The sequence below is a fragment of the Chaetodon auriga genome, chromosome 6 (genome assembly GCF_051107435.1).
Source record: "Chaetodon auriga isolate fChaAug3 chromosome 6, fChaAug3.hap1, whole genome shotgun sequence".
Lineage (NCBI taxonomy): Eukaryota > Metazoa > Chordata > Actinopteri > Chaetodontiformes > Chaetodontidae > Chaetodon > Chaetodon auriga.
In genome coordinates this window covers 19,284,282-19,303,833 of record NC_135079.1, presented here as the reverse complement: position 1 = coordinate 19,303,833, position 19,552 = coordinate 19,284,282, and the positions used below count along the sequence as shown (strand labels likewise).

The 19,552-nt window shown below is 40.7% G+C and overlaps 1 protein-coding gene across 2 annotated transcripts in view; it reads left to right on the top strand.

Annotated features, from left to right (window-relative positions):
* The first annotated feature begins 13,159 nt into the window (after positions 1 to 13,159).
* LOC143322598 (synaptic vesicle glycoprotein 2B-like) overlaps positions 13,160 to 19,552 on the top strand; it is a 38,090-nt gene continuing 31,697 nt past the window's right edge. Inside the window, exon 1 of one of the 2 annotated variants that reach the window (XM_076733885.1) lies at positions 13,160 to 13,341. The gene's annotated coding sequence lies outside the window, so the exon portion shown is untranslated. The remainder of the gene's footprint in view (positions 13,342 to 19,552) is intronic. The other variant, XM_076733886.1, reaches the window with a different exon arrangement.

Below are 19,552 nucleotides of genomic sequence, written 5' to 3'. Positions count from 1 at the left end.
CTCCTCAGTGAGAAAGGTGGCTACAGGCTGGCTGTTTTAAGAGTCGCCAGAAGTCGCTAAATGACGTAATCGCATGATTTGCATGATTTAACCCTCCTCCTTTACCCGGGCTTGGGACCGGCAGATGTAAATTGAAAGATACTCTGGCGGAGTTACTTTTTGTTGTTGTTGTTGTTGTTGTTGTTGTTGTTGTTGTGTGTGTGTGTGTGTGTGTGTGTGTGTCTGTCTGTCTGTCTGTCTGTCTATGGGTGTGTATTTTATTGTTTATGTTTATTTTTTATTGTTTTTTAACCAATGTCCCACTGAGGACTTTTATGAGCATTTGCATCTCTACTATATATATATATATAGAGAGAGAGAGAGAGAGAGAGAGAGAGTCTATTCTGACAGGTTTATCTGGAGAGTTTGGGACCGTGAAAAATACAGTTTGGTCTCTATTTTACTTCCCGCTAGGAAGTTACGCAAACTTCCCTTAGCATTCCTGCTAACATCCCAAAAGTCAAACAGCTCTGTGAGCGGTGTCAGGAGACTAGTGAAAGCTATGGCGGAGCAACAGCCACCCGCAAAGGAGAAACTGCCCATACAGCCGCTGCCAACCACACCATATACAGCTAGACAACAAATAACCAGAAAGCTAATATGGCGATTGTTACAGTAACACTCTGCAGCGCGTACGGTATGTTAGTAACTGTGATGGAGCGGCTGGGCAGAGTTAGCTTGTTTCTGATGCTAAGGCTAATGTTACTGGTTGTATTGTTAAGTTAGAAAAAGGCAGAAAATACCTTTATAAAGTGACCAGGCAGTCTCGGTTTGGTGTTTGTCCTCATAATATGTATGTGTAGCGTCATCTGTGCTCTCACAGCTAATATTGTCCTACTTGGTTTACTGCTTATTAGGAAATATTCACGAAAGTTTCTCTTTTCTACAAACATGAAATACTGAAATAAGTGTTTGCTTTTTTCTTTTTCTTTTCCTTTGTTTTCTTTTTTTTTTTTTTTTTACCAAGTACACATTGCCGTAGATTACTGTTCATGACAAAAAGATTTATATCTGCACATTTGTTGGCCAGCAATGTTGACTATTCACAACAGCAATGTTGTCTAACTTTGGTGGTCTACATGCCTGCTCTTTATGAACTTACAATGTTAACCCTCAACTGACATATCAGGAGGATATTACCTGAGTTCGATGTATTTGTTTATAATTTTAAAACAGACAAACAAATTATATACTGTATATTCTCTTGCAGATATCAGGCAGGTTCTTTGGCGACAACGTCAACACCAACCAAAGGATGGATGGCCACACATCCCATGCCCACACTTTCAAGCATTGTTGGCGAGGTACTCTCTGATAGGTAAGAAAATGATTGTCCGATTGGACATTACACAGAATATAAAGTAGATGATTTAGATTTACTCTGAGCACTACTTCATTGTTTTGTTACCAGGAAAAATAGGATTGTGGTCTGACATCTGTTATTTGATTTTCTGCACAGATGATGACTCTGCTGGGGAGGTTCTTGGTGTCAATGAGGCTGAGGAACCTGCCTTTCAAGTTTTGGAAACAAGGTACGTTGGTTATCAGTAGTAATGATTCTCACTTCACGCTGATAGCAATACCTTGTATAGACCAGGTTTAGCAGGGCAGTTAGGAATGCTAAACGGTTGTGTGTTGAGAAACAACAACAAATCACAGCTATGACTTTGCATTTGTATGGAAAGGGCTCAGATAGATCACCAACCAAAAGGCCGATGCTCCCCACTCAGCCAACAGTTTACGCCTTGCTGACGACCTCAATACCCTCTACTGCTGCTTTGAAAAGAACACTTTCCTCCACCACTCTACTCATTCCCCCACCCCACAACCCCCACTTCCCCCCTTTCAGAAGGTGACCACTCCTTCACATTTCCATCAGACACCAAATCCCCCTCCACCCCCAGTATGTTTCTCACCATACAAGAGAGGGATGACCCATGTTAATGTGGAGTGCTGTCTGGCGTACCAGCTCCAACCACCCAGGAGCTACTGCAGACACAAGTCAGCAGGGGGAAGGGTAAGAATGACTGCTATGGAGTCAGAATAACTTCTATGGCTAATCTAGTGGTTACAATATTATGTTAGTTTAAGTGATAGTAAGAATTACTTTGAAACAACTCTTTTTCCTTTCTGAGGATCTGAAAGTGGTCACGGATTTTCCACACACAGCAGCTTGGAATGACAACTCTGTGACCAGCACCCAGAACCCACGTACTGCCAAGCAACAAACTGTCGGTATGCTGCATGGCGAAACTGTCTGTTGTCTTCTCCTGGATCTGGAAGGTCAGCCACAGCACGCAGCTCATTCCAGATCCTCCTGGCAAGGCGCAAGACTCCCTCCTGCGAAATGTACACCACCATGTGCAGTAGTCTTGAAGTATACATTGGTGGCTGTTGGTTGCAGCATTTCTTCTCCACTAGTGTAGGCATGTCCCTGCATCTCTGGCAGATGCACCATGAGGGCTGGAGATGAACAGGAGGAACTGGTGGAGGAGCAGCAGGTATCTGGCTAAGGACATCAAATATGAGACTGGGGTCCTGTGACAAACTTCATTCCAGAATGTGGTGTGCCTGGTTGTCCAGTCATTGAATTTGCTCCTAGAAGTCACAAGAAAAAGTAAATTGTAAAAAAATATGTTCACTGAGGCTCATAACATACACAACTGAACAGCTAACAACAGCTGTTACATTAGATGCAATGATAAGTGTTTGTGGTTAAAAACAATTACTTACACGTTCATATGCAATCCTCTGTGATCTCAAATTCTCAACCCAAGCGATGTCCTCAGCACCGAGGTCATCGGGTGTTTGGCCCAAATGACGCCCTCTGCCCTGTCGTCCATGGCCCCGGCCCTGGCCAGTTGCACCTCTACGGCACCTCGTCTACCCGCCTATCTGCCCGTGGAAGCAGAGGTGGTGTAGTCTTCGTCGGAGCCCAACCACTCGGTCTCAAAACTCTAACCGTATCAACAAACAGACGTCACGCGTTACAACAGTGCATTTAGCTACTTGTTGTAGGTTTAATTAAATCTTATTACAAGCCAGTTTTCCGACTTTCACCTATAGAAAACACAGTGGGTATCTGCAGTTAATTTAATTTATTACCTGATTTCTCAACAAAAATGTTCCCATAAAACATGGGAAAGCCCACAAATTAGCAAAGAGACATATGCATGTACAAATACAAAAAACTTTTATTGTAATAAAATAAAGTTCTAAAAATACAGTTTCCTTATCATTCAATGTTTTAAAAGTCCAAACATCAAAATCTCATTCCACAACATATAAATCATCTTTAAAATGAGGGCACCACTTAGCCGTCCCTGTTAAGCTGCAGTTGAATGCAGTAGAAGTTATTGTGGACCAAATGACCTGCAAACCCTAAGTGGAACACTAAGACACCACGAACAAAAACAAATTACAGCTCAGAATAAATTGCACACTAGGGGGGCGAATGCATGAGAAATAAACAGGAAATAAAACACACTTGCTGTCGAATATGCCCTGTGCTAATGCCAACCACTCCCTACAGTATTACAATTTTAGCAAGCCTAAGCCACATGACGAAGGTAGTAAGTGCTCAAACCATATATTCAATGAATACATAGCAGTGACAACAATTCAAGTTTAAGTATTTACCACAGTATTTAAAAATTGTGGGCAGTATGTAGCCAACCAAGCTTACTTGAAAGTAAGTGAAGCCCTGACCAAAACATACAGAAACCTGTCCTTAACCGAAATAATTGAGTCACAACATAGGTCTGGTGGGTTGGTCTCATGTCTGTGATTGGCTGGTGGCCGCTCAATCAATATACTGTAACCTGACTGACTACCTCAATGGCTGCCTAAGGAAAAGGGCGGGGAGGATAGAATCATGTTTTTCTGACAGTGTGGGTGTCACAGCACCCCTAACACCTGCGGGTGTGACACGCCTGGTGGTAGGGGTCTGAGGCTCTAATGGCCACTAAACTGAAGTGAGAGTTGAGAGGACGACAGTCTGTGTTCAAACACTACATGTGCATCCAGTAGGTATGTGTGTATAAGTGGCTGATAAAATATAGAGTATGAAGGTAAGTCTGCTCACTGTGGTACCACTCACACACACACACTCACACACACACAGAGGCAGAAAAACACACAGAGCTGATAAGTATTCAGACCTTGTCTAGACTGCATCAAGTCGCCTATCACCCCTTCCTCCGCCCCCTCTCTCTCTCTCCCTCTCTCTTTCTTCCTCTCTCCCTCTCTCTCTCCCTCTCTCTCTCTCTCTCTCTCTCTCTCTCTCTCTCTCTCTCTCTCTCTCTCTCTCTCTCTCTGCATCAACGCTCCAGCATCCAGAAAGGGAAAGTGAGAGGGAGCAGAGGGAAATCCCGCCCGCCTTCCTCTGATCCAAATGGAGATAACGTGAGTAAATAACCTCTCCATCTGTCTTACTTCTACCTTATGAATTGCTTGTTATTGAAAGTGTCATTATCATTGAAATATGAATTTTAGCTGGTGATTAATATTTAGATAAACTGATTTGTCATACTTCACGAGAAAGCATGTTATTGCTAATTTAAAATATGATTTTTTTTTAAAAATAAAAGCAATTTCAAGCAAAAGCGTTGAAAAGTATTGAAGTAGGAGACATGCTGGTTGTTTATGTTTAAGTAATTAACTGCATAATAGAAATTACACTGCATGTATTCACTGTAATGACAAATTATGATTCATATGAGTGACATCAAGGTGCGAGTGTGACCCTTGTTCACAGTTCTCACCTGCTGTTACATAATATGCCTCCATGTGTACTGGAGTGGAATACTGAACGCTCAGGCTGAGTTCACACATAAGTCTGTTTCGCTGTGTTTTTACATATGCATGTACATGTGAGGTAAAATGTTTAAAAGTCAAGCTGCCCGACTTTAAAACATTTTTGGAGGAAAACCGTTGGAGTGAAATGCCATCAGGAAGCCATGACCATATATGGATTTATTCACTAATCCTAATCAATACACACACACACAGCCTCCTCAGCAGTGGACATAAGGTATGATCCCCCATAAGTGTGCTCTTATAATAACCTACACCCCAAATCCACACAATGGAATAAGACCTCGGTCACACCAAAATTTGTGACATAATTTCAGGCCAGAATCTTTTTCAAAGAATCACTGAACTGCTGAAAGTGACCTGAAAGTGCTGATCTTTAACAAAACACACTGGAGCGTCCAGAATCAAGGAAGTGATCATAATCGCTGTCACATGCTGCAATGTTATTTCTGAAGTAGAGCTTGGTTCTTTAGAGTCACAACATCGCAAAGACTCCTGAACCACCTATTTCACAAGAACCTGTGAAAATTTTTAGCAGTACCGCTTATTAACTAGCCCGTATTAACCTGCACATTTTACAAGGTATGCCACTTTGTGTTTACATGCTGACAGTATAATGAAGCCTTTGATGATGGTCACCTTGTCCGATTTAACGATCGCAATGCCATAATCTCGTAATCACAGCTAGTGTGGCTAACAGTTGTTAAATCAGCCTTAACGGTTTCACATAATTAGTAATGCTACGCATATTCCCACAGTTAGAACCAGAGATAATGTTATGACCGCAAAGACAGCTCCTCGTCTGGCTGATGAAGTGCTTCCTCTATTTCTTGACTTGGTCATGATACTCCCTCGAGGAAACACCAAATAGGCCGGAGTGCTGTTGCCACAGCTCAATAAACTTTTCCTCTCTTGTGTTGTCCCACCTGACAGCACCAACCTCAGCATCCTTCCTCCTCCTCCTCCTCCTCCTCCTCCTCCTCACCATGGTTACCTGACCATGTCACACTAGATGAGTCAAGACAATAGAATTCTGACATGTTCGACTTTTTGTTGGGGTGTTGTGGGTGTTATTCTTTACTTCATTATTCCTGCATCAGCAATTTCAAAGAAAGCAGCAATTCAAATATAAACCTCTTAAATGCATCGACATATTGATCAGGAATTAAAGTTCCAATATAAAACAATGCAACTGCAATGACAACAAAACGTAAACATGACAGGAGCCTTGGAGTTGTGTGACAGTATCCTTGGACCATCGTGACATGCTACAAGATTGTGACCTTTGACGTTTATGCTCCTGTTTGAATATTACTGTGTTGTTTACAGCATTTTAAAAAGCGGAAATAAATGCCAAACAATGGGTAAGAACGGGTACATAATGCGTTGATGTTGTTATCGTAGTACAAATCCAAGATGTCTTCCGTTCTATGTAATACCAATATAGCATTAGCATCCTTGGCTACCAGCACTGCTGCTGCCTTGTGTTCCCGGTGGACATGGCAGGGACCCAGAGAGATAGTCAGCGTTTCTGGGACAGGCATGAATACCTTGCGTTGCGTTGTTAGGGGTATTCCTCATTTTCCTTAGTGCCGACTGGACTGAGTAGTTTGCTAAGTTCTCAAATGCAAATGTTATTTTTAGTTATTGTTCATAATGTGTCTGTTAACATCATGGTTTATGTTGGTAATTGTAATTTTTGAGCTGGTTTATTGTATTAAAGGTGATTCTTACATTTCTTGACCCCGACTGTATTTTGGCAAAATGCTGCTAGTACAAGCATGTAGACGTAAACATAGAATTGAATTGAATAGATTGTTCCATAGATCTACCACGTTGTCACCAATCCACAATCAGGTAGTTGGGTCAATATCAAACTATTGGTGTATTCTTCTCCCTTCATGTGTTTGTGTTGTGTGTCAAATTCCAAGCTTATCACTGTGGAAATAGCCCGGTGCCAAATGCAAAAAAGAGGTCACGCCCCTCAAAAGTCATAGATTATCTTGAGGAATGCTCAAAACTAATTTCTACAATGGATGCAGAGTGTATTACTATTTTCCTGTGAGTCACAGAGTTCTCCAATGAATCCATAAATTACAAGTTAAACACGCTGACAAGACGACAGACTGCAGCAGAGAAGAGGTGGCAGAGCGCTATGAGAGAAAATGCTATTTGTGTTCTGCCTGATTTATAATGCAGACAAGAAAAGCAGGCAGAAAGTATAATTGAAACTGAGAAAGAAGGGATGGAGGGAAGAAGTTAAGCAACGATGGAGGGAGAAAAGGAGGACTGGAAATCTGTCTGGTTATTTTGTTTATGTAAAGCTGTTTCAGGCTGTGGGTGGCTTACTGCATGCCTGTACTGGACATGTTGTGTGTGCTTGGGGCTTGGCATGCCTTTAAGTGTTCATTGTGTGTGGCTGATGGGCGTTCAGCTAAGAGAGATTTGATGTGGCTGATAGGGTGTCTTAAAACTATGGGAATATCCATCAATGTCTCAGACACACACACACACACACATCTGATTTAAGGAGAATTTTCTATTTGACAAAGCACGAATCTTGTCTATTTCTGTACCCACAGAGGAGCAGTGAGGAGGGAAGGAGAGCTGCCTGCTCCTCCTCCACTCCCCTCACTCCCTACAGACAACCTCATTAACTGGTTATTTCACTTGGAGGATGGCAGGGCTCACAGATGTTGAGTAATAGTGCAACACACACGCTTTAATGTATGACTGTAGTGGTTCATTTGAAAACAGTCAGTTAGTGAGCTTTGTTCATCAAGAAAGATTTTTATTTTTTTTTTGACTAGCTAATGCTGCCATAGAGACTAGGTTGTGCAGAGGCTATAGTAGCAATAGCATTATTATTACAAACATAACTGTAACATAAAGCCAAATATAAAGCTAACTGTACTTCTAATAAGTTATGCAAAAGGAGTGTAATCAGGAATGGGTAACTCCAGTATGGCAAGTCTCTCTGCAGTGAGGAGGGATGAGCAGCCTCTTTGGCTCTTTCCATGGAGAATTTCATATCGACCTGCAACACCTGATACATACATGCAGATGATTGGTAGAGTCAGAGGGAGAAAGAAGAAAATGTCTCTATAAAGTGTCTTTGAGAAGAACCAAACCCAACCTCAGCCAAATGGCTTAAAGCAAACCCAAACCCGATGGGTCCTGACTGTATCGAGCTCCAAGTTGGGGTCCATCCCTGTAGAAGAGCTCTTCCCTGTAGTGGAATGTAGATAATGTGATGGGGAGTGATGCTATGAGCTTTTTTCAGCAGCGTCAGGGTTAGGGTGGGCATCACGTGGTTCATACTACTTCATACAATTACAAATTACTTGATGAAGCAATTAAACTGCAAGAAATATATCTCAAAGCAAACTGAAAAGATCAAATGAAAGCAAAGTTGGTTTTCATTTTTTTTCATAAGTAAGCAAGCTGGGTCAACATTTCATCACAAATTGTATCTATGTGTGTGCTTTAATGAGATGCCAGAATGGGGCCATATATTAATCAAAATCCTTTTCAGTAATTAGTATTTGCTTTTGTCTACTCAGACTGTAGACAGGCACTACAATTTGGCAGTCGAGTACAATCTAATCCAATCTAATTTGCTCTGTTGTGCCAGAGCAGGCAGATCAATCTCAGAAATGCCAACCTTCTGGATCCCTCTTAGATAGTAATTTGCAGAGTCATCCATCCTGAATCTTGTTAAAATCAGAGTTCTTTTTTCTACAGCTTTTATAGCATGATAATGACAATACCTCCAAACATTTCAGTTCCCATGGAGCGAATGAGTAAAATAAAAATCAATTTTATATGCAGCAGAGGATTGCTGTGAATCCCAGCACTGGCTCAAATTTTTGGGAGTCTGACCATTTTAAACAGTTTATTCTTCAGGAAACATTTTTTAAATGACATGATATGAAGACAGTGCTTCCGAATGACATATAGCATGCTGTTGCAGTTTTGCCAAATTCTCTGGGGAGGCATAAGGTTATCAATGTAGATCATTTAGTATGATAGCTGTGGCTTAAGAACACATTAAAGAACATAGGGAAGCACAGAGATTGGATAACCTGTAAGATACGGGGTAATTATTAACTGTGTGTGAGAAGTGTTGCAGTTGAGCTGTCTGAAGCTCCGTAAAGTGTCCCACTGCATTACTGCATCTAATGACAAGATACTTTTTGGATTCAACCTGAGAAAACTGGCCAAGAACCCGACCTGGACCTAATGGGTTTGAGCAAAGTATTGCGTCAGCTCAGTTTGCACTGCCGGCTGCTGAAAATGGAAAACTGTCTAGGCAAGCACACTGTGACTATATTTCTGTGCTGTATCGTTCCAACTACAGCGCTGTGTTCGGCTTTATTCACGTTTTAGCCATAAAAATGAACCACGGTGGCATAATGATAACAGGTCTAACTGGTCTAAGGCTCAGTTGTGCGTGAGAGATCTAAATTCTAAATCCATGACACTGCAAGACAGCATGTGCCTGTATCTTTGTTGGTATATATTGTTGATCCAGTATGTTATGTAAATCAGCGTAGACTCTTTCTCATATTGAAGTGAGGTTTTTAATTGTGAAGTGTATCTCCTGGTGCAGGCTGACTGCCTGGTTGACTGGCTGACTGATTGTGTCTGATGTAATCCTTTACCATCAGCTTTACACCACACTGCCAAAGTGTGCCACTGGGATTAAGGATCTTCCCCATCTGAATGAGTGTGCGTGTTTGTGGACATATATTGCTTTCTACTCCTGATCTACTGACCGCAGATCATACGAAGCCCACCTACCAAACCAACTGGTGTTACTCTGATGGAAGTGAAGGGGATTAAGGCCAGATGGTCTAAACCATGTGTATATATCTGAGGGGGTTGTCTGTGACCAAATATAGAGTGATGGACCTTTGTCATCCTAGTTTTTCTATTTTAGAGCCCAGTTTCATATGGTAAAATGTAGGATTTGATTGGGTCCTGGTGGGTAAAGCAGGATGGATATCTATAGTATCTGAAACATAACACATCATTAATAACATGTTGATGAAGTGGTTGTTAGCCTATGCGTGTCTGCAGTTTTTGACCGAGTCACCGGCAGCTGAGCTTATTGCAGATTTTATTGTACCCAATCCTATGGATCATATTTATCCTGCTGTAATATTATTTCCACACAAGTTTCAGATTTAATGATAGAAAATGTGCTGCATCTGTTAGCTGTTTATTCTAAACAGTGGTGGAGGAAATATTCAGATCTTTTACTTAAATAAAAGTACTAATGCCACACTGTTAAACTACTCTGTTACAAGTAAAAGTATAATCAGGAAATGTCTTAAGTATTAAAGTAAAAGTACCAAATGCAGTAAGATTTTCACCCAAATGAAAGTGCATATGAGTGCATGACTTGGCTGTTTCCCTCCCAGCTAGAGATTCTAATGAGCACACAATGGGTGCTCCATTTGATCTGCCTCTGGTGCTGTACACACACACACACACACACACACACACAACCATTTGTACTTTTATCCTTGCAAGGACGCTCATTGACATAATGCACTCGCTACCCCTTTACTCTAATCTTAACATTAAATTCCCAATCCTCACTCTCACCTAAACCTAATTCTCACCTAACCCTTAAAAGCAAACCTGATCCTTCAAACAGCCCTTTGAGGATCTGTCCAAAAGTGAGGATCGGCCAAAATGTCCTCACTTTCAAAAAAAATCAATATCTAAAACTCAAAGTGATTCTCACAAAGATATCTATACAAGTACATTCACACACACAGACCTGGTGCCCGGGACAGTTACCGTCTCTTAAGCTCATCCTCAACTTTGTTTTCATCTTATTTTATTTTGACAATTATTTTCTCTTTTTTGCAACATGTACAGTGCCCAAGTGAGACCCATCATACAATATGATAAAGAACAACTTTTGTACATAATGTCGTTGGTCAAGTAGAAGTGGAAATGCATGCCTATAATGTACTTACATAAAGGAAAGGAGAAGGATCTGGTGATATATGATGTCATTGTTAAATTAAAGAAGCCTTTTAATCTACAACTGCATTAAATGTCAATTCAACAATACTAGTGGAACAACATCATGCCACAGAGCCCAATAAATTTTCAAAGTTTCATATGTATCCACATATTGTGCAGCCTGAGCATAGCACTGATTATCAATTACAAATATACAACTGCCTTCCTCTGTATAACCTCACTAGAATTAAACAGAAAAGAGGACAAAACTTGAACAATGAAACACAAATGACCAGGAAATGAAAAGAGCTGTGAACTATTAGGGTACAAAATTTAATAACTACCACTCCAGCAGAATAAAACATCACCAAAGCAGACAACATAGAGATGTATAAACAATATAAATGCCACAGCTGCTGCAGTCACAGACACAACTAAGAGAGCCGCACAGTCTTGACACCCCTCTCTGTAGTTGTTGTACTTCCTGTCTGGAAGGCGTTCAGTGAACCTTGTAGCCCCCCACAATCTGCTCTTGGTTCACCGTCTTTGCTTTGCTGTTCTAAGTTCAGAAGCATTCTTCTAACAGATGTCTCATAGTTTCTCAGCACATTCCCATCCCCTTCTGACTTTGACTTGAACCTTGACTGACTTAATGGGCCAGGTCCTTGTCCCCTGTGCTGGTGAATGAACAGAGACACTACTAATTGTGTTGTGGTCACTCCCATTTTCATTCATAACGAGCCCTTAAAAGCACAGGATGTCATGTCTGCCTCCAGGGGTTTGTCAAAACAATGAAAACAAAAGACATACAGTAGTTTGATGATGTTGTGAAGTAGTGTGACATCTTGAGAGTTGTTGTTGTCATTGTTAAACAACCACAACTGGCAACTAAAATCTAGTCTTCAGAGAAGAGGTAATCTATTACAACATATACAAGTTTTATTCATGTTCGATTTAGTCGTGTTCACCTCCTTTCTCACTTTCTCATCTGGAGTCTCCCCTGACGCCACTGACAGGCGATCAAATGAAAAACGTTAGCTTTTGGCTGTTGATTTAATGCTGAGTTTGTTGTTTACTCATTCATCCAAATGGTTATGATGAAAGTGAGAGGAAAGGAAGGACATTTATATTGATGCTTATTCTGTCTTAATGTTTACCTCATTGGATCCAAATCACTAAGTTAAAGGCTGAGGTGCACCGAACGTTATTAAGAGAAATCCTTTAAATAATTGGATTCAAAACTATAACACAGGCAAAGATTATACAGAGTCCGTGTAATTTTATTTGGTCATATGGCTTAATTTTATTTGTTTATTTATTTATTTTCTGTTATCTAAATTGTGCCTTTTCTATTTGATCACAATCTCCCGAGTCTGCATTAAATATTATCATCAGTCTAACCGTTCCTCCTCCTTATTTCATATCCAGAAGCCTCTGATCATTCTAGTCAAGCATACAGTGATGGTATACCACAATTATTTTTATTGGTATTATTCATGCAATACAGTGAATATGCTTGCAGATGCTGCAAGCTGGTGCAATTTTATCTCCAACTACAATGCCTCTAAAATATGCAGATACACTGTCAATAATATGGGGAGCCGGGTGTGCCACGTTACTGTCACACTGACATGCTGTTTGAAATTTGCAGATGACCTTTGTGATATTCAGTGTTTCAGACAGTCGAGGCGGAGTCTTGAACTCTGACTCTAACGTGAATGTGATGCAAATCTGAAGGGGGTGTCTGTGAGCTACACAAAAAAAGAATGTGCTTATGATTTACTCATAAGAGAGACAGACGGGAGGGGCTGGGATGGAGGGGGCTGGGACTGGGAGGGCTGATGGGGGGTCAAGTTTTTGACCTGACAACTTCATTTGTCAAGGTGTTTGAGGAAAAGGTGCCTATCATTCTCTCTCACATCTAAAATAAGCACACATGCAGACAAAGGGTCAATATTTTGTCAGTATCTATGTAACACTGCGGGACTTTTCCATCATTGCAGAGAAAGCATCTCATCAGGCATCGCTGCTCTCTAAGTCAACACATCTGTCACTCCCCCACTCCACCTCCTCATCTATCCGTCCCTCCCTTCCAGCCTCCTTCCTTCCATCCATCCCCCTCCCACCGGCCACCCATATGTCTCTTTCAATCCCCCTCCACGCCCACCCCCACCCTCATCCCCACCGTGACTACTTGTCTCCCCACCAGCCAGCCAAATGGCACGTTCTTGCACGTACCACAGTACAGAGGTGGACTGTACCATTGTGCATGTGGTGAGTGGGTGGCAGCAGGGAGGAGTGCTGCAGAGAGAGAGGGAGGGAGGGAGAGAGAGAGAGCGATAGAAAGAGGCTGGCACTATCCTGCTCTAATCCCTCAGTCCTGTGTGTTGATGCTCTTTACATATACAGTGTGGAAACTTCAGACGAGAATTACTGCAGATGGATTTTAAGGTAGATTTGGTATGAGGTCGGGACGCCATCGATTGGACTTAAACTTCAGTTTTGGTAAGAGAACTCATTTTTTGATGCAGTTTGACTTGTTTTTTATTGTATTTGACTTGGTTTGCTTTGCAAAAGCTGTGGTGTGTTCTGGGTGTAATGGAAACATCTTTACCAAAATGATAAATTATAATGCAAAAATTTATTTTGGGATTTGATTTATTTTAAGATGGAGCATAGCCAAATATTCTAAAAGTTTTGATTTTGTTCTATGGCTTAAATAAGTCAGCATTTTAAATACCATACCATGTTAGTGTTGTTTTAAGTGGTAGACTGAGTAGGATAAATAATCTGCTGTTTGGAGCACAAACATCTCAGACATCAAAACCTTTGCTCCAATAGTAGATCACCATCTAATCTGCACAGATTGTACTTAATGTAGAGTACAGAACAGTTGAGTTGAAAAAAATATTACGAGGACGAGGAGTTTAGAGTCCCTGTTAAGGTACAAAGTAAATACTGACATGAACATGATGATAACAAGCAGGAAGCACGAGCGCTCCTATTTAGCAGGGATTGCTTGCCAACAGCATTATGTAATCAATGCACACAAACAAACGTACACACACATCTCATGTTACATTCTTTTTCTTGCAATATGTGTTCTCCACTTAATAGCATGAGAAATTGTACTGTGGGATAAGGAGCTTTGTTACTTTTGTCTCATCTGCTGTGTAGCATGGACATCACATCAACAGGCAAACATTTAGCAGAAAAACAAGCTGGGCTTTGGTCTCTGAGCTGTGAGCTCCTAATGACAGTAAAATCACTGGTAGTGTACATCTGTCAGCGTGGTGACGTGGTGAAAATTACATTAAAAGAAAGGATAATGTGTCAAAACGTCAATAGAATTCGCAAAACTTTGTTACCTCCAAAGCCCTTCAAAAAGACCCCATATGGGCCTCAAGCTATGGCAGTGTCTGTTGGCACATATTGTACAGTTCTGAGTTAAAAATGTTCACATCTTTTTGATGGATTGGCACAAATTATTTAGAAATGACTGTGCGTCACCACTTTTGTTAGTGCAGTTACAGTTTGGCACAAAACTGTTAGGGTTAGGGTGAATTTGTGCTTTGTCGACTCATCTGTTGCCCCTGACAGCCGAGTCATAATTCACAGAGCCATCAGTCAGTCAAAGGACTATATGTCCTGTAAGGAATTTTTATAAAGAAACAAATTCTGTCATTTTTCTTGCGTCTCAAATTGGCACCTAACCGCTCTGTAAAAGACAATACTAGTGTTTTCTTCATGCTTTACCCTATACAGTATATTACATACAATATACTTCACATTATTGCTGAGCAGTGAAGCACAACATGTTCTTTTATTTATTCAGGTTTTACTTCCTTCCAAGCATTCGCTGGTTGTCCTTAATTTCCGTGCAGTATGGAAAACAATTTGCAGAGACTGGGTTTTGATTGAGGTCAATAATTCATCACACTGAACTGTGTGTCAGCATTAACACTAATGCAGCACAGGCCTTTAAAATAACTGCCTTTACACCTGTATTCACATACAAGAACAGCAGAACTCTGACAAATATGAAAGCAGCGTGACGGATTGCTCTCTCGAGGAAGTGTTAAGTCCCAGCAAATTAAATGTCAACATTTTATTGAAATGAATGTGTGACGAGAAAACACAATAAAATATGTCAAACAGAGGATTTATGATGAACATGGAAAATATGACATGATCTTTGAAAACCAGCTGATCGCTCATATTTGATGATGCTGCTATATCAGAGTGCAGCCTTACTTCTTCTCTGATTTGATACAGTAGACTGCACTATACCTAAAGTGTGTGCGTGTGTGTGTGTGTGTGTGTGTATGTGTGGTCTCTTCCTGCTCTAGATAGGAACGTGATGCATTATTAATCTTGTCTAAATGACTGGGCTGACTGTAGCTTTCTCTCCAGATTCCTCTCCTCTCATCTATCACGGGTCTGAGCAGGGCTGTTTTTGTCTTTCTGCTCACACAGTTTATCGCATCACTTTCTTTCCAAAATCAATAGGTGGAAAAGGTTGTCATGAAAGCTGCCAAATAAGATGTGTAGCCTCTCTGTTAAAGTATAATAAGCATCTCCACGCCCACTGGGACGGGAGCGTTCTCTGTCGCGTTCCCTTTGCTGTCTCTCAGTTCACAGGCAGTGCTATATATTTTAGTCATGTTCTGTGTTCTCTGTAGTGTTTCCTGACTGTAATGTTTGAGCTGACTTTAGGGAGAGGATTTTGACAGATAGAAACAGCTGTCCTTTATCCACACTGTAGGAAATTCATTTATATACCACTTATTTGTAACAGCAAATATTGTCTGAAGGAAACATAATGCAGATTGAATCATGTTTTCTATTAACATGGTGAAGAAATGTTTTTAAATAACATATTTAGCAGGTTGTAAAGATGTTGATAATGAAGCTACAGTATCAGGAAAATTTTCACTGACAGCACATGCTACCTTCATCAAAGACATTAGGTTTATGGCTGTTCATATTTGTCTGTTAGCAGGATTTTTCAAGAGCTACTTAACTGTGTTCAGAGGAATTAGTAGGAAGTGAATCTGTGGGCCAAGAAAAGAAGTCTGTGGTGTAGAGAATGATGTGTGTCAGTCTGACCCCTGCTCATTGTTGACAAAACAATCTCACCACAAGTTCCATTTAGTTGCTCATAATATTGGATAATCTTTAACATCAGCAGATAGTTTATCCACAGTTGTCAGTTCTTCTTCTTCTTTTTTTGAGAGTTAAGGACTTCTCATCTATCTTTGCTTAAAAATTGAGAATGAAAGTGAAGCTTGAACTTTAAAGACTGTCTGATGGGATAACAAGCTCCAGTGCAGCAACTAAATGAGCCTTGTGGTGTAACTAGTTTGTCAATATCAGTTTCAAAGGTCTACAATGAACTTTCAGTCTCAGTCGTGTGAGTGTTTACCTACATGCCCCTACATACATTCCTTACCTGGTCCATCATTTCTAATGTTTTTACAAATATTTTGTTTTCAAAACTACTTCCAAGAAATTTGAGCCAATCTTTCATGCATTCGATAAGTATAATTACCACCAGCTGTTACTCTTGTTATGGTCACCACCACCCATCCTCTCCAGTGCATCCTTCAAGCATCTTTACATGGCCTCTATTACTTTGTTTGTTTCATTTTGTATGTACCGAGGACAGCAGGAGAAGGAGAAACAAACCACAGGTTAGATCATGGTCAAAAATGCTATACTTTCCCTGTGTTTCCCTGTCAACTTTTTTCCAGAGCTGTACAAAAGTTTGGAGTTCCCATAAAACAGCTGGCAGAGTGCTATTAGCTTCCGCATACTTACATGTTTGTAAAAAACAAACAACAAAGAGAGGCTTGATGTGGATATAGATTACCACTTACTGCAGTAAAACCTATATCAGGAAATAAATTTATAAAGTGGTGTTGTGGTACAGTAATCTGTGAGACCTGGACCCCAGAATCACCATTCTTCTCTTTATATGTCCATGGCAATGTCATAAAAACTCAGAAAGCATTTAGTACTTCCAGTACTTGCAGTACTGCTGCTCGAAGGCTAATGGCAATGATGACTTTGCAGGTCTGTGGTTCCTGGCAGAAATATGACAGACAGTTACAGTTCCTCTCCAATCAAAAATGTGTTTTTTGTATTGTTAAATCAATCGGATGTTTCTGTGCAGAACGGGGTGGGCTAGAGTTTGTCCAGAAGTCTCTCTATGTCCCCTTTAAATCTCTGCAGTTTACATAAGTGTGATGTGTAAAACCTGAAGCCTCCAGTTCACTGAGAGCTTAAAGCAAAACATTTCTGAAAAGGATCATTTAAAGAAGACTAAATCTGGTCACACAGTCTTGTTGATATCATTGATGGGCAGGATATCAAGGCACAGTTAAGGTGTCCAAAGTACAACATTAGATCGGCATCTCCATTATTGGCAGACAGTGTCATCCATCCTTGCATATTACACATTGTATTGCTTCACCTCAGAGTCTGAGGTCAAAAGTGAGGATGGACAGTGTTATGGTGTGATGGAGAGGTTTGATGCAGTAGCTGCAACAATCTCAGTGTTGTATCAGACCTCAGTGGTGAAGGCACAGCTAAGCCATAAAGCTTTGGTCTTGATTAACAGATTGATCTTTCTTCAGCCCTTGCTACTGGTAACATATTCAGATACAAGCAGCTGAAATCCTACATGACTTAATGTGATAGAGTGAGGGACTCTGGGAAGATCTAATTGTGCATCTGCTGCTTCTTTGCATCAAAGTGAGTGAGGCCTTTAGTTAGTGGTGATGCCACGAGGCAGGGGAGGAGAACATCTAGCCTGCGGACCATATACAGCCCCAACCTGATCTCAATCCCAGAGAATCAAATGCTGATGCTTTGTACAGACGCACAAGGTACCTTTCAGCATCTCTATGAGACACACAAGACTTTTAGCTAACACCAATGTAAACCCATCCGCAGCAATATTAGATGTCCAGAGCAGCTGCTCCAGCTGTCCAGCACGTTCTCATCCCAGCAAAGCACAAAGTCATCCCGCCAGAAAGCCTTTCTCACACATGGTTAATGATGTGAAATGGTCACAGTTTGGTTAGACTGAAGCACCAAAACTTCTTGGTTAGCTTTAGGAAAAGATAATTTATTTTTGTTTTCCCACAATACATGAACCCCAGTCATCTGGGTGAAAGTCATGTATCTGAGAGAGTCGTTTGTATGAGGCTCTGTATCATCTTGACAAAGAGAAGCAATACCAGCCATTGCATTTGAGGTTATTGTGATTTATGTATTCAATAATTTAGTATAGCCCTTGAGAATAAAAATTTAAATGGACTTTGAAAGAACAAGCTTCTCCACCCCTTGACAATGTTCTGGCCAGAAATGACTTGGAGAAGTCCTCGAGGCTGACCTGGGACAGCAGGATTATATCTACCAACAGATTCAGGACATGTAGTCACTTATGACACCAGATTGAAGGATGCTGCGATCTCCCTGATCTGGATAAGTGTTGAGAAAATGGACTCATGCACATGATCAAAAATAGAAAAGATAAAGTGTTACCTATGTGTAATTTTTTTGTTTCAGGTAAATTTGACAGTCTGAGAATGATGTGAGAACAGACTGAAGGCAGCAATGGTTGAACAGCAGCTAGCTTCTAGCCCAGAGGAAACCAAAGTTTCATCTAATATTCATGATGGAACAAGCTGCACATGCAACATTTATAACTAGGCACATTAGTGTGTGTTTGTGTGTGCACGCCCACATGCACACGTGTGTGTTTGTGTGTCTGGTACGCTTTTGGTGTATATGTAAGCTCCCTACCTAATTTTACCTTCTTGCATGTTTTGGGTTTTCCTTTATACATATTTGAATGTGTGCGTGACTTTTAAGCGAATATCTTCTTGGTCATCTTATCGCTACATTTGATAACATTGGTATGTCTGTCATTATCTATTTATTTGGCCAATGAATCAAAATCAAAAACAGATAAAGCAGCCGTAGCTTTCAACATCTGGAGTCACGATTCACGCCTTTGCAAATTTCTCTCTTTTCTCTCTCTCTTTTCACTGACTGGTATGAAAATGTATAAAGTCACCACCGCTGCAATGATGACTTTGAGACATGAAACCATTGGTTACAAAACCCAACCACCTCCAGCTTACTCTCTGATAGGGCAGTCCAACACCTGACCTCTCTTCTCACAGCTTCCCGTACAATCATGTGTTTATATTCCAGCATAAGTCTTACTGAACTGTGGCACAGAATTTTGACCTTCTTTCAATGGAGAATAATAACACAGTCCTGTGCCTTTGGTGTGGCACGTAATGTGCTGATAGAAGTTCGACAGAACTTTTGTGAAGGTCTTCTATATTTCTATGTGCAACTCAGTCTGTGTAGCTCAGATGCAGTGGTGGGTGGTCCAGTAAGGGCGCTCGGGTGCTGCATCCCGCAATTCTAGTTGTGAATTACATATTTTAATGATAAATCATTTCTGTTATTGTTCTGTGTGTGTGTGTGTGTGTGTGTGTGTGTGTGTGTGTGTGTGTGTGTGTTTTAGTTGTTATTCTGAGACGTGCGATGACTTATGAAAAGCGTTGCCTGCAGACTTTCATTAGATTGGGTGGGTTGACAAAAGTTAGACCCAGTTTGTCATAGTACAGATGTATTTTAATCTTTATTTTATTTATTTATTTTTTTCAATATTTATAGTCTTTTCTGGCTAATA